We start from the raw sequence: 11425 nt of genomic DNA on the forward strand, positions 1-11425 counted from the left end.
GTTAGCCAGGATGGTCTCGATCTCCTGACCTCATGATCCGCCCGTCTCAGCCTCCCAAAGTGCTGGGATTACAGGCTTGAGCCACCGCGCCCGGCATTTTCTTTATTTTTTATTTTTATTTCTTTGAGATGGAGTCTTGCTCTATTGGCAGGCAGGCTAGAGTGCAGTGGCGCGATCTCTGACTGCAACCTCCTCCTCCTGGATTCCAGCAATTCTCCTGCCTCAGGCTCCTGAGTAGCTGGGACTACAGGTGCACGCCACAACGCTTGGTTAATTTTTTTGTATTTTTAGTAGAGATGGGGTTTCACCATGTTGGCCAGGATGGTCTTGATCTCTTGACCTCGTGATCTGCCCACCTCGGCCTCCCAAAGTGCTGGGATTACAGGCGTGAGCCACTGTGCGCAGCCCCTGGACTCATTTTCTAATTGTGTTTTTTGATTGTTGTTGTCAAATTGTAGTAATTCCTTATGTATTCTAGATACTAATCCCTGATCAAGTATGTAATTTCCACAGTTTTTCCATGGAATCTTTAGTGTTTTCCACATATCAGGTGACATCTTCTGTGAACACAGAGCATTGTACTTTTCCTTTTCTGCTGCTTGGCATTCATTTCTTTTTCTTGTCTAATTTCTCTGGTCAGGATTCCAGTAGTATGCTGAATAGAAATAGCGGAAGCAGGCTTCTTAGTCTCTTTCCTGATCTTAGAGGAAAAGATCTCAGTCTTTCACCACCCGATGTGATGGTAACTGTGGGTTTCTCCTAAATGGCCTTAATTATGTTGAGGTAGGTTTCTTGTATTCTTTGCGTGTTGAATGTTTTTATTTAAAAATAATGTTGTTTTTTTTTTGATTTTCAATAGTTTGTTCATAATGTGTCTCTTCAATGGCGTGTTGGGGTTCATTCTAGTTGGAGTTTATTGAACTTCAAGGCATGGTAAATCCATTATTTTCTTTAAAAGTGGGATGTTGTCACTGTCATTTCTTCAAATGAGCATTCTGAATATGTGTGTTCTCCTTGTGGAGCTGCTGTGATGTGTATGTTCTCCTGCCTCTCAGTGAAGCAAAAGTCTGTGAGGCTCCACTGGGCTATCTCCTTATCTGTTCATTTTGCTCCTCAGACACAGCAATTTTCAAGAACCTGTCTTGAAGTATGCTCATTCTTTCTTCTGCCTAATTAGCTCTGCTTTTAAATTATTCGAGTAAAACTTTCACTTTATTTCTTATATTGCTGATCCAGAATTTTCATTTTTTATTACAGTTTGTTGATGTTCATGTTTTGTTCATGTATTTGTTTCTTGATTTTGTTTAGTTTACTACTTCTGTTTCTCTTCAGTTTCCTGAGTGTCTTTAAGACAGTTCTTTCAAGTTTTATTCTTGCTTCTCAGAAGCTTCAGTTTGTGCTGTGCTTCAGTGTCCATAATTTCTCTCTCCCTCCACCCTCCCAACCCTGCTGGCAGTGCAGAATATGTGCTTCTCTAACCTGCTGCAGAACCTGGTAGTATTTTTGGCAACCTCCAAGCTGGTTTACAAACTGTACCAGTGTTTCTTTCAATAATCCCAGTCAAAAAAGAAAGAATCCAGTTCTCCGTGCCAATGCCAGACAAGCCAGAACAGTGAATGCAAGTTTTACTTTTCTTTTTTCCCAAGAAGAGAATAATGAGGGGAGGAGGGTGGGCAGAGATGAGCAAATTTCCACAACCTGGCCGCCTCATTCAGTTCAATTTTGTATTGGTGTTCGTTGGATGTGGCAGTTTCCTTACTGGTTTCTAGACATTTCCCAAAGATTTAAATATATATATTTTGAGATGGAGTCTTGTTTTGTCATCCAGACTGGAGTGAAGTGATGCGATCTTGGCTCACTGCAACCTCCGCCTCCTGGGTTCAAGCGATTCTTCTTCCTCAGTCTCCTAAGTAGCTGGGATTACAGGCATGCACCACCACACCCAGCTAATTTTTGTATTTTTAGTAGAGACAGGGATTCACCATATTAGCCAGACTAGTCTCGAACTCCTGCCCTCAGGTGATTTACCCACCTCGGCCTTCAAAAGTACTGGGATTACAGGCACGAGCCACCATACCCGGCCTACAAAGATTTTTTTTATGAAACATTTGGTTGAGTTGGTGTTTCCATGAGGATATGAGGGCCTGGCATTTGATCGTCTGTCATCTTCACTTTTCATGTCTCATTTATTCCAGAGACTGTGTTTAAAAGCCCAGGGATATGATTTCAAATAATACAGGAACCAGGGAAAGAAACACCATTGTTGTTGTATAAGAAACAAGATTTACCCTCAGATTTTCATATGGCAAATATTTTAGTTAGCACATTATTGTTTTTCTTCACTAATGTGACCAATGACATATGTAGGCAACAATCTCCATCTCGCTGTGTTTCTTTTCTTTTTCTTTTCTTTTCTTTTTTTTTTTTTTTTTGAGACAGAGTCTCCCTCTCTCTCCCAGGCTGGAATGCAGTGGTGCGATCTCGGCTCACTGCAAGCTCCGCCTCCTGGGTTCATGCCATTCTCCTGTCTCAGCCTCCCAAGTAACTGGGACTACAGGCACCTGCCACCTCACCCAGCTAATTGTTTTGTATTTTGTTTAGTAGAGATGGGGTTTCACCATCTTAGCCAGGCTGGTCTCGAACTCCTGACCTCGTGATCTGCCCACCTTGGCCTCCCAAAGTGCTGGGATCACAGGTGTGAGTCACCGCACCTGGCCTCTTTTTCTTTTTTCTTTTTTTTTTTGAGATGGAGTCTTGCTCTGTCACCCAGACTGGAGTGCCGTGGTGTGATCTCGACTCACAGTAACCTCCAGTTCCCAGGTTCAAGCAACTCTCCTGCCTTAGCCTCTCAAGTAGCTGGGATTACAGGCACATGCCACCATGCCCAGGCAATGTATTGTATTTTTTTAGTAGAGACAGTGTTTCACCATGCTGGCCAGCCTGGTCTCGAACTCCTGACCTCGTCATCTGCCCTCTTTGGCCTCTGAAGTGCTGAAATTACAGGCATGAGCCACTGCACTTGGCCTGGCTCTGTTTTCACAAACACATCTCTACGTACTCAGCAAGGGAATGATTGTTCATTCCCATGGTCTCCTACACTGCTATACTCTTCATAGGGTTTACTCACGTTTTCTTGTGTGTATGCAATTCTGGAATCTACACAGGTTATATTGTTGAGCATATTCTTGAAACTAGAAATCAGAGGCATTTAATTTAAGAGATGTAAAACTGCTTTCACCTCAGGCCACCATACTGGTGCTTTCTTGGGTCTCTTTCATTCTTGTCACTTGCACATATTGTAATTTGAATATTTAATCGTAGGTCAATATTTTATCATTTGCTAAATTAGTTCTACTTTCCTCCAAGCTCAAAATTTGGTCTATCGTGGTGGAATTATATTGCCACAGATGTGCATACACAAAGTTCACTCCTCTATGCCCATTACTTCGGGCCCTCCACACTTGCCCTCCCTTTCCAGGCCTTGCATCACTTGATACCGTGATCTGGATAAAATACTGTTGCTTTCCAGCCTATTTATTTGTAATGCTGAGCACCCCAATTTCCCCATGAGCCCCCCCCTTCCAACACTACTCTGAGTAAGTCAAGACCTTATTCATCCACTGGAAAAAATTATAGGAGGCTGCCTGAATCAATGTGTGCAGGGCATGATGACTCAGCACATGGTCCATGAGGGATGACTTAGCACCACTGTCAGCAGCACAGCTCAGCCCTTGTATCCCCCTTGATGTGCTTCTCTCTGCTCTCTTTGTATTTTCTGTGACTGGTCATTTTCTGTTCTGCCTGGGCTGACTATTGTGCTTAAGAAGATGTCATGGGATCATTCAGGCCGAGGATCAAGTCTTGTCCCTCACCTACCATACATTCAAATTAAGGTCATATACATGAACACTGTGGGCCTGGTGTCTTTATTTGAGAAGTAATGTTAATTTGCTTCCAGATTTTTTTTTGTTTTGAGACGGTGTTTTGCTCTTGTTGCCCAGTCTGGAGTGCAATGGTGCAATCTCGGCTCACCACAACCTCCGCTCCCTAGGTTCAAGCGATTCTCTTGCCTGAGGCTCCCAAGTAGCTGGGATTACAGGCATGCACCTACATGCCTGGCTAATTTTGCATTTTTAGTAGAGACGGTGTTTCTCCATGTTGGTTAGCCTGGTCTCCAACTTCTGACCTCAGGTGATCCACCCCTCTCAGCCTCCCAAAGTGCTGAGATTACAGGAATGAGCCACCATGCCCAGCTGCCTTCAGGGTTTTAAAACACATTAATGCTATTAGATGGCTTCACATTTTGCAGTTCTTATAGTACAGACTCTAAACTTCCTTTGTGTGATAAGAGTTGTCAGCCTTCGGTAATGATGATGACATTCTCCTTTTCCTGTTTCAGTCATTTCACTGTCGTGTCAGAAATACCTTAGGCTGAGCCGGGCGCGGTGGCTCAAGCCTGTAATCCCAGCACTTTGGGAGGCTGAGACGGGCGGATCACGAGGTCAGGAGATCGAGACCATCCTGGCTAACACGGTGAAACCCCGTCTCTACTAAAAATACAAAAAACTAGCCGGGCGAGGTGGCGGGCGCCTGTAGTCCCAGCTACTCCGGAGGCTGAGGCAGGAGAATGGCGTAAACCCGGGAGGCGGAGCTTGCAGTGAGCTGAGATCCGGCCACTGCACTCCAGCCCGGGCGACAGGGCCAGACTCCGTCTCAAAAAAAAAAACAAAAAACAAAAAAAAGAAATACCTTAGGCTGGCTGGCCATGGTTGCTCAGGCCTCAAATCCCAGCAATCTGAGATACCATGATGGGTGGATCTGTTGAGGTCAGGAGTTTGACAGCAGTCAGGCGAACATGATAAAACTTCAAATTTACTAAATACAAAAAATTAGCCAGGTTTGGTGGGTCACCCTGTTACCCAGGCTGGAGTGCGATGGTGTGATCTTGGCTCACTGCATCTTCCACCTCCTGGGTTCAAATGTTTTTTCTGCCTTACCTTCCTGAGTAGCTGAAATTACAGGTGCCTGCCACAATGTCTAGCTAATTTTTTTGTATTTTTAGTAGAGATGGGGCTTCACCATGTTGGCCAGGGTAGTCCCGAACTCCCGACCTCGTGATCTGCCTGCCTCGGCCTCCCAAAGTGCTGGGATTACAGGTGTGAGCCACCATACCCGGCCAGTGGTAGTGGTCTTGACATGTATTTCAGTTCTTATGTTGTGTGCTCCTGGTAAGTAGAAGTTGTTCAGTTCTTACGTTGTGTGCTCCTGGTAAGAAGAAGTTTTTTCTTAAGAGGAAATTGTTTAGAATTCTGTAGGCTGTATAAATGTACTTACTATTTGTTTGCAGGTTTTATCATGAGTTACAAAATTTCATTAATTGATTTTTATGATTTTACATATGGTTTTTCAGTATGTGGTATGCAATATAACTGACACACTCCACTCATTAATGTCACAAAGTGTCACCAGGCACTGTGGCTCTTGTCCATAATCCTCGGACTTTGGGAGGCAGAAGCGGGTGGATCACTAGAGGTCAGGAGTTCTCTGCGCGGATATAGATACTTTTATGACATTTATTCAGAAAAATATTGTATGAACATTTTCTTTTTCTTGTTTTTTTTTCTTTTTTCTTGTTTTCTTTGGTTATTATTTTTTATTTATTTATTTATTTATTTGAGACGGAGTCTCATTTTGCCGTCCGGACTGAAGTGCAGTGGTGTGACCTCAGCTAACTGCAGCCTCTGCCTCCCAGGTGGAAGTGATTCTTGTGCCTCCACCTTCCGAGTAGCTGGGACTTCTGTCGCGGGCCTCCATGCCTGGCTAATTTTTGTAATCTTTTCTTATCTTGTCAGTGCTATGATTGTTTGACAATCCAGAATTTCCATTGATTTTGATTATCCTTACATGAGGTTGTTGTTTATTATTTGCCAAAATAGTATATTTTGTGGTACTTTAGCATTTATTTGTATAGAGTAAATATGCTGTAAATATGAAGAGTATATATTGTTTGCTTCATTGATGTGACAGTAATTTTTTCTTTTTTGCAAACTGTGATGTGCTTTAGGGTCACAGTGGAAAACACTCCTGACTTTAGGCTTACACGTTTGTGCCCTGTCAGTGTTTTCTTATGATATTGAAAATAGGCTTCCATAGAAATGATTTGAAGGACATGTAATCATCCTTTATTAATTATAGAATCTTACTCCTTTTGTGTTCCTAAACTTTGAAGATCATGTTTGGGAAGTTTAAAATAAGTATTTTTTGTGTCATATTTACACATTTCAGCATATTGACCATCTGTACTTAATTGGAAACCTATTGGTGTTTATGTTTTGTAGATATCGCTTCCAAATGCATGATGAAGGAGATCTTGTCAACAGGGCAGGGCAATACAGAAGTGTTCCACACAGGGACATTGCAAAGACATGAAAGTCATCGCACTGGAGATTTTTGTTTCCATAAAATTGAGAAAGATATTTATGAGTTTGAGTTTCAGTGGCAAGAAAATGAAAGAAATAGCCATGAAGCACCCATGACAAAAATCAAAAAGTTTATTGGTAGTACATACCAATATGATCAAAGGCATTCTGGAAGCAAACCTATTAAAGACCAGCTTGGATTAAGCTTTTATTCATATCTTCCAGAACTGTATATATTTCAGACCATGCCCGGCTAATTTTGTATTTTTAGTAGAGACAGGGTTTCTCCATGTTGGTCGGGCTAGTCTCAAACTCTCAACCTCAGGCGATCCAACCGCCTCGGCCTAACAAAGTGCTGTTTTATGGCATTTGCTAATTCTAGGATGCAAAGCTGGAATAAGAGCAGTCACCACCTTGCCTAACAAACCCGTGGCTGCACATATCTGTGCTCTCCAATAAAAACTTAATTTTAAAAACAAAAAAGGGGGAGATGTTGGGATTCACTCAGGATGGTGGCAGAAGTATTAAAGGGAAATGTCACGCACGTCCATGTGAAGAGGCCACCAAACAGGCTATGTGTGAGCAACAAGGCTGTTTGTTTCACCTGGGTGTGGCCAGGCTGAGTCTGAGAAAGGAGTCAGCAAAGGGTGGTGGGATTATCGTTAGTTCTTATAGGTTTGGGATAGGTGGTGGAGTTAGGAGCAATTTTTTGCCAGCAGGGGGTGGATCTCACAAAGTACATTCTCAAGGGCAGGGAGAATATTACAAAGAAACTTCTCAACAGTGGGGAGGGTGTATCGTACAAAGTATATTCACAAGGGCGGGGGAATATCACAAACTACAATATCGCAAGGGCAGGGAGGGTGTATTGTCACAAAGTCAACTGATCAGGGTGGGGAAGGAACAAATCACAATGGTGGAATGTCATCAGTTAACGCAGGAAGTGGTTATTTTCACTTCTTTTGTGGATCTTCAGTTGCTTCAGGCCATCTGGATGTATATGTGCAGGTCACAGGGGATATGATGGCTTAGCTTGGGCTCCGAGGACTGACAGGAAATATTAGGGAAAGTTATAGAGAATAGTCACAAACCTTTAGGAAGGCCGAAAGATTACATAGCTTGTAATAATTGAACAGGCTGCAGGCAGCCCGTTCTTACCTTAGAGCATTAGGGGAGGTTGACCAGGGATATTGCACCCTAATGGCATTTACTTTAGACCGCAGTACTTGAGATTTGATCATTCCTAGAACTACTCTCTTAACCATATTAATTATCCACAAATGTGTTGACTCAAAGCCTCTGTTGTTAATTGCATACCAAATAAATGCCTGGAGTGTGAGCTGCTTCCGGTTGGCAGCTGTGCCAAACCTCTCTTGCTGTGCAGACGGTCGGACACCCAGCAGAACTGGCAAAGCAGACTATCTGTGTGTCAGTGTAGGTTTTATTCATCCGTCGTTTGGCTCAGGGTCTGCGGGCAGCTCCCACTGCCCCCCGCTTCCCGCCACCCCACCCCGCTCCTGCCACCACCCTCCTCCCCGGCCTCCTGAGCTAATACCTTCCTGTGAGGAGCGATACCTGAGACCCCCAGGCTCAGCGATCCTTCCGCCGCTGCTTCCTGAGTAGCTGGGACCTCAAGCTCCCATTCCCGCACTCACATCTCTGCTGTGTTTAAGCAGCAGGTGGTGACCTCACTCTTCCCTGGCCTGAGCCCTCCGCTGGGCACCTCAGGCGGTGGCCCTAGGGAAGTCTCAGGAGCTGAGCGCAGGGTGGACTCTCCCACCCCAGTGAATGGAGAATTGAAAGGGAGAGGATTTCTATTCTGTTTTGTGGGCCGTCAGCATGAAATTGTACGTTTCGCTCAGGCAAGGCTTTGCATTTCGCGTTCTAGTTTGCATTCCTGCCCTAGACAGCTTCCAGGCTTTGGAATTAAATTGCTAAAATTAATTTCAATAACAAGGAACTTTCCGGGATCCAATTACCGCCACACTGGCCACTTCTCAGGGAGGTACTAGTTCCCTGACTGCTGAGCTGCTCCAGCCTCACTGGTGGGTTTCACCTGCAAAACCCGGAAAACAGAGGCGCGGAGAGCGAGATAGAGGGAAGCTCAGGCCCCGCCCCTTTCCCGCCCCCGGGGACCCCTCACAGCCCAAGACTCTTCTCTCCCGCTCCAGGCCCCTTGTACTTCACGCCCCGCCCTGGCCTCGCCTAGGCCCCGCCCATCTCTCCGGGGGTCTTGCGCAGGTCCGGCTCCTGTCCTGCCTTGATTGGCACAGGCCCGGAAGCGGACAGCGTGGACTGAAAGTTGTACTGCAATGTGTGTGCTTCCCAGTTCTCTGGTGCTGCTACACGAGGGACGTGGGGTCCCCACAGACCTGCAAATTCCAGACCGTCTTTCTCAATCCAGAGCAAATTGAGACGTCCCGGTGAGAGTCCGTGAGTCGCTTCCCTTTGAGTTTAAAGACGCCCCCAGGCTGGTCCCGTCCCTGGTCTTTCTGCAGTGCGGCCTTGCAGACACCTTCTGTCGCGAAACTTTCCTTTCGTAAAATCCTTCCTGTCTTCCCGCCTCGCGCTGTTCCAAGTCCTCACCCGCGAACTGGATTCTCGCCCTGCTGGAGAGCGCCCCCCAGTCTCGCTCTCCTCGGCCCCTGGAGCGCAGCGCTGCAGCCCCAGTGCTGGGGGTCGGGAAAGCACTCCACAGGGTGGGACTGGGCCCGAGGGAGCATCTCCAGGGCACCCTTTACAACGTGTTGGGGGATTAAAATATTTCTTTTGAGGTCCCTATGGGCTACCCCTTATCTGAATGAAGGAGCTGGCCCTTGGCCAATGAAATGCTGAGGTGAATTGGCCCGAGGCCAGAGCAGATGGGTGCGCTATGCAGATGGAGGGGTGGCCGGTGCTTGGCCGTGGCCACTCCTGGGCTCTTTCCCTTTCCATCTGAGACGTGGTGGAAATGGAAGGGCTACAGGAGAGTAGCCTTTGTTCCTTTGTTACTCCGGGTGGGGAGATGGGGTTTTTACCTTTGGTCTAGTTTTGCAAAGTTCACGTTAATTGGCCTTAGATTCCCCGAGCCGGGACCCAGGCGTTTCCTTTTCTTCTTTGTTACTGGAGATGGTCTCTGTGCCTAGGTATCCACTACAGTCCAGCGGGGGCCGTCCAGTCTCAGTGAAATTCTGGATGAGCCCAGGCAGTCTGTAATTTAGAAAATGTACTTAATGGGTCCTTTTCAGTACGGTTTAGGCCTCACCAAGTGGCTGTCCTTGTGCTGTTGTACAACTTCCGTCCTAGACAATTGAGCTTTCTTACGGGGATGGTGAAGTTTTTTCTTTCCTTAGCTACATAGTGCTGTCTAATAATTGAGGTTTTCAGGACCTAGAAGTTGCTAGCTTGGGCTTTCTGAACTGGAATCGTGTCAGGAACTGGATCAGTGTGCACCAACTCTCGGGCTTCCTAAAGCCATGGGTCTCTGACAGTGGTTCCTCCACATACATAACAAGAAGTAACATTGAGGGAATGAGCTACATTTTCTGCTAAGTACAGAGACAAGTTCCTTGCCTTTTTTTTGGCAGCTCTGGTGCTGGCAGATTTAGCTCGTTATAAAAGGCTTGAAACAGTCGTTATAAAAGGCGACTTGGGGGTTTAACCTTGTCCTATTGATCCTCAGGGTTACACGTTCTCTTTTTTTCTAACGGGAGTGTAGGAGATTAGGGATTATTAGTTCTAGTGGGTTACAGTGACCGGTAGCACAGGAGGGGTTGGCTTCTTTTTTTTTTTGAAGGTGAACTGGGTCTTTTTTGTCCTTTTTCTAAGTGGCCTAAATAACACATGGCCAATAGGCACAATTTTCACAGACCTCTGCCTCATGACAAACATATTTATTTTCTACTGTGTAGTTCCTTTCTTAGTTAAGAGATGTACATCTTAATCTGAGCTTGTTACTATTAATGGCTGCACAAGCATCAAACTTAAAGTTTCTTGTTTGGGGATTCTTTTTCTTCTGTTCTAGTTATTATTTTACTTGAATCACCTAGGAAAAGACCAGTTCTTAATGTTATTTGAAAAACGGTGGTAGCCGGGCACGGTGGCTCACGCCTGTAATCCCAGCACTTTGGGAGGCTGAGGCGGGCGGATCACGAGGTCAGGAGATCAAGACCATCCTGGCTAACACAGTGAAACCCTGTCTCTATTAAAAATACAAAAAATTAGCTGGGTGTGGTGGCGGGCGCCTGTAGTCCCAGCTACTCGGGAGGCTGAGGCAGGAGAATGGGTGAACCCGAGAGGCGAGGCGGAGGTTGTAGTGAGCCGAGATCACACCACTGCACTCCAGCCTGGGTGTTTCTGAGACTCCGTCTCAAAAAAAAATAAAAAATAAAAAATAAAAATAAAATAAAACGGTGGTTGCAGGGAGCTTAGATGGGTGATAACATATATTAGGTTGGTCATTTCCTGGGCTACATACCTTGTACTGAGTGGCATTGTACAAATAAGTTCCTTTTAACATTCCTGTACATTCATAATAACTATAGAACAGAAAGATTGTTTTAATTTGCTGTCCTAACTCAGTGATCTGATGAATACACTGGAAACAGTCCTTAGTTTGAGGAAGGTCAGGTGAAGCCTTTACTGTACAAGTCTAAAATTTAAGAAAAGTGAGTCCCACGATGAGCTTTCTCATGCTTCGGCCATGTGTAGACCAGTCAGCTTCCGGATGTGACTGGAGCAGGGCTTGTCATCTTCTTCAGGGTCACTTTCAGGGGTTATGTGGGCTTGGTCTTGCCTCCCAGGTTTCAGATGCAGGTTTTACACAGCAGTGGTGGATCCAAGCTGGGATTCCTTCTACCTTCACGGCGGTGGGTGTGGTCAGGATGACGGTCTGGGGTCTTTTCCACTCTGGGCGCAAAGGGTCTGCGTTCCAGTCCTTGATCCACACTCGATCACCTGCGGAAAAAGAGTGAAAGGGGGACAATAAGCTAACGGGGCATCTCTCATTTACCTAGGCTGAAATCGTT

General features: G+C 45.5%; 1 protein-coding gene across 1 annotated transcript in view; it reads left to right on the forward strand.

The window, feature by feature from the left end:
• Positions 1-8698: 8698 nt before the first annotated feature.
• The window catches only part of ZNF816 (zinc finger protein 816), a 23728-nt gene continuing 21001 nt past the window's right edge, over positions 8699-11425 (forward strand). Inside the window, exon 1 of the mRNA XM_011946171.1 lies at positions 8699-8842. The gene's annotated coding sequence lies outside the window, so the exon portion shown is untranslated. The remainder of the gene's footprint in view (positions 8843-11425) is intronic.

The sequence above is a fragment of the Colobus angolensis genome, unplaced genomic scaffold, assembly GCF_000951035.1.
Source record: "Colobus angolensis palliatus isolate OR3802 unplaced genomic scaffold, Cang.pa_1.0 Scaffold25, whole genome shotgun sequence".
Lineage (NCBI taxonomy): Eukaryota > Metazoa > Chordata > Mammalia > Primates > Cercopithecidae > Colobus > Colobus angolensis.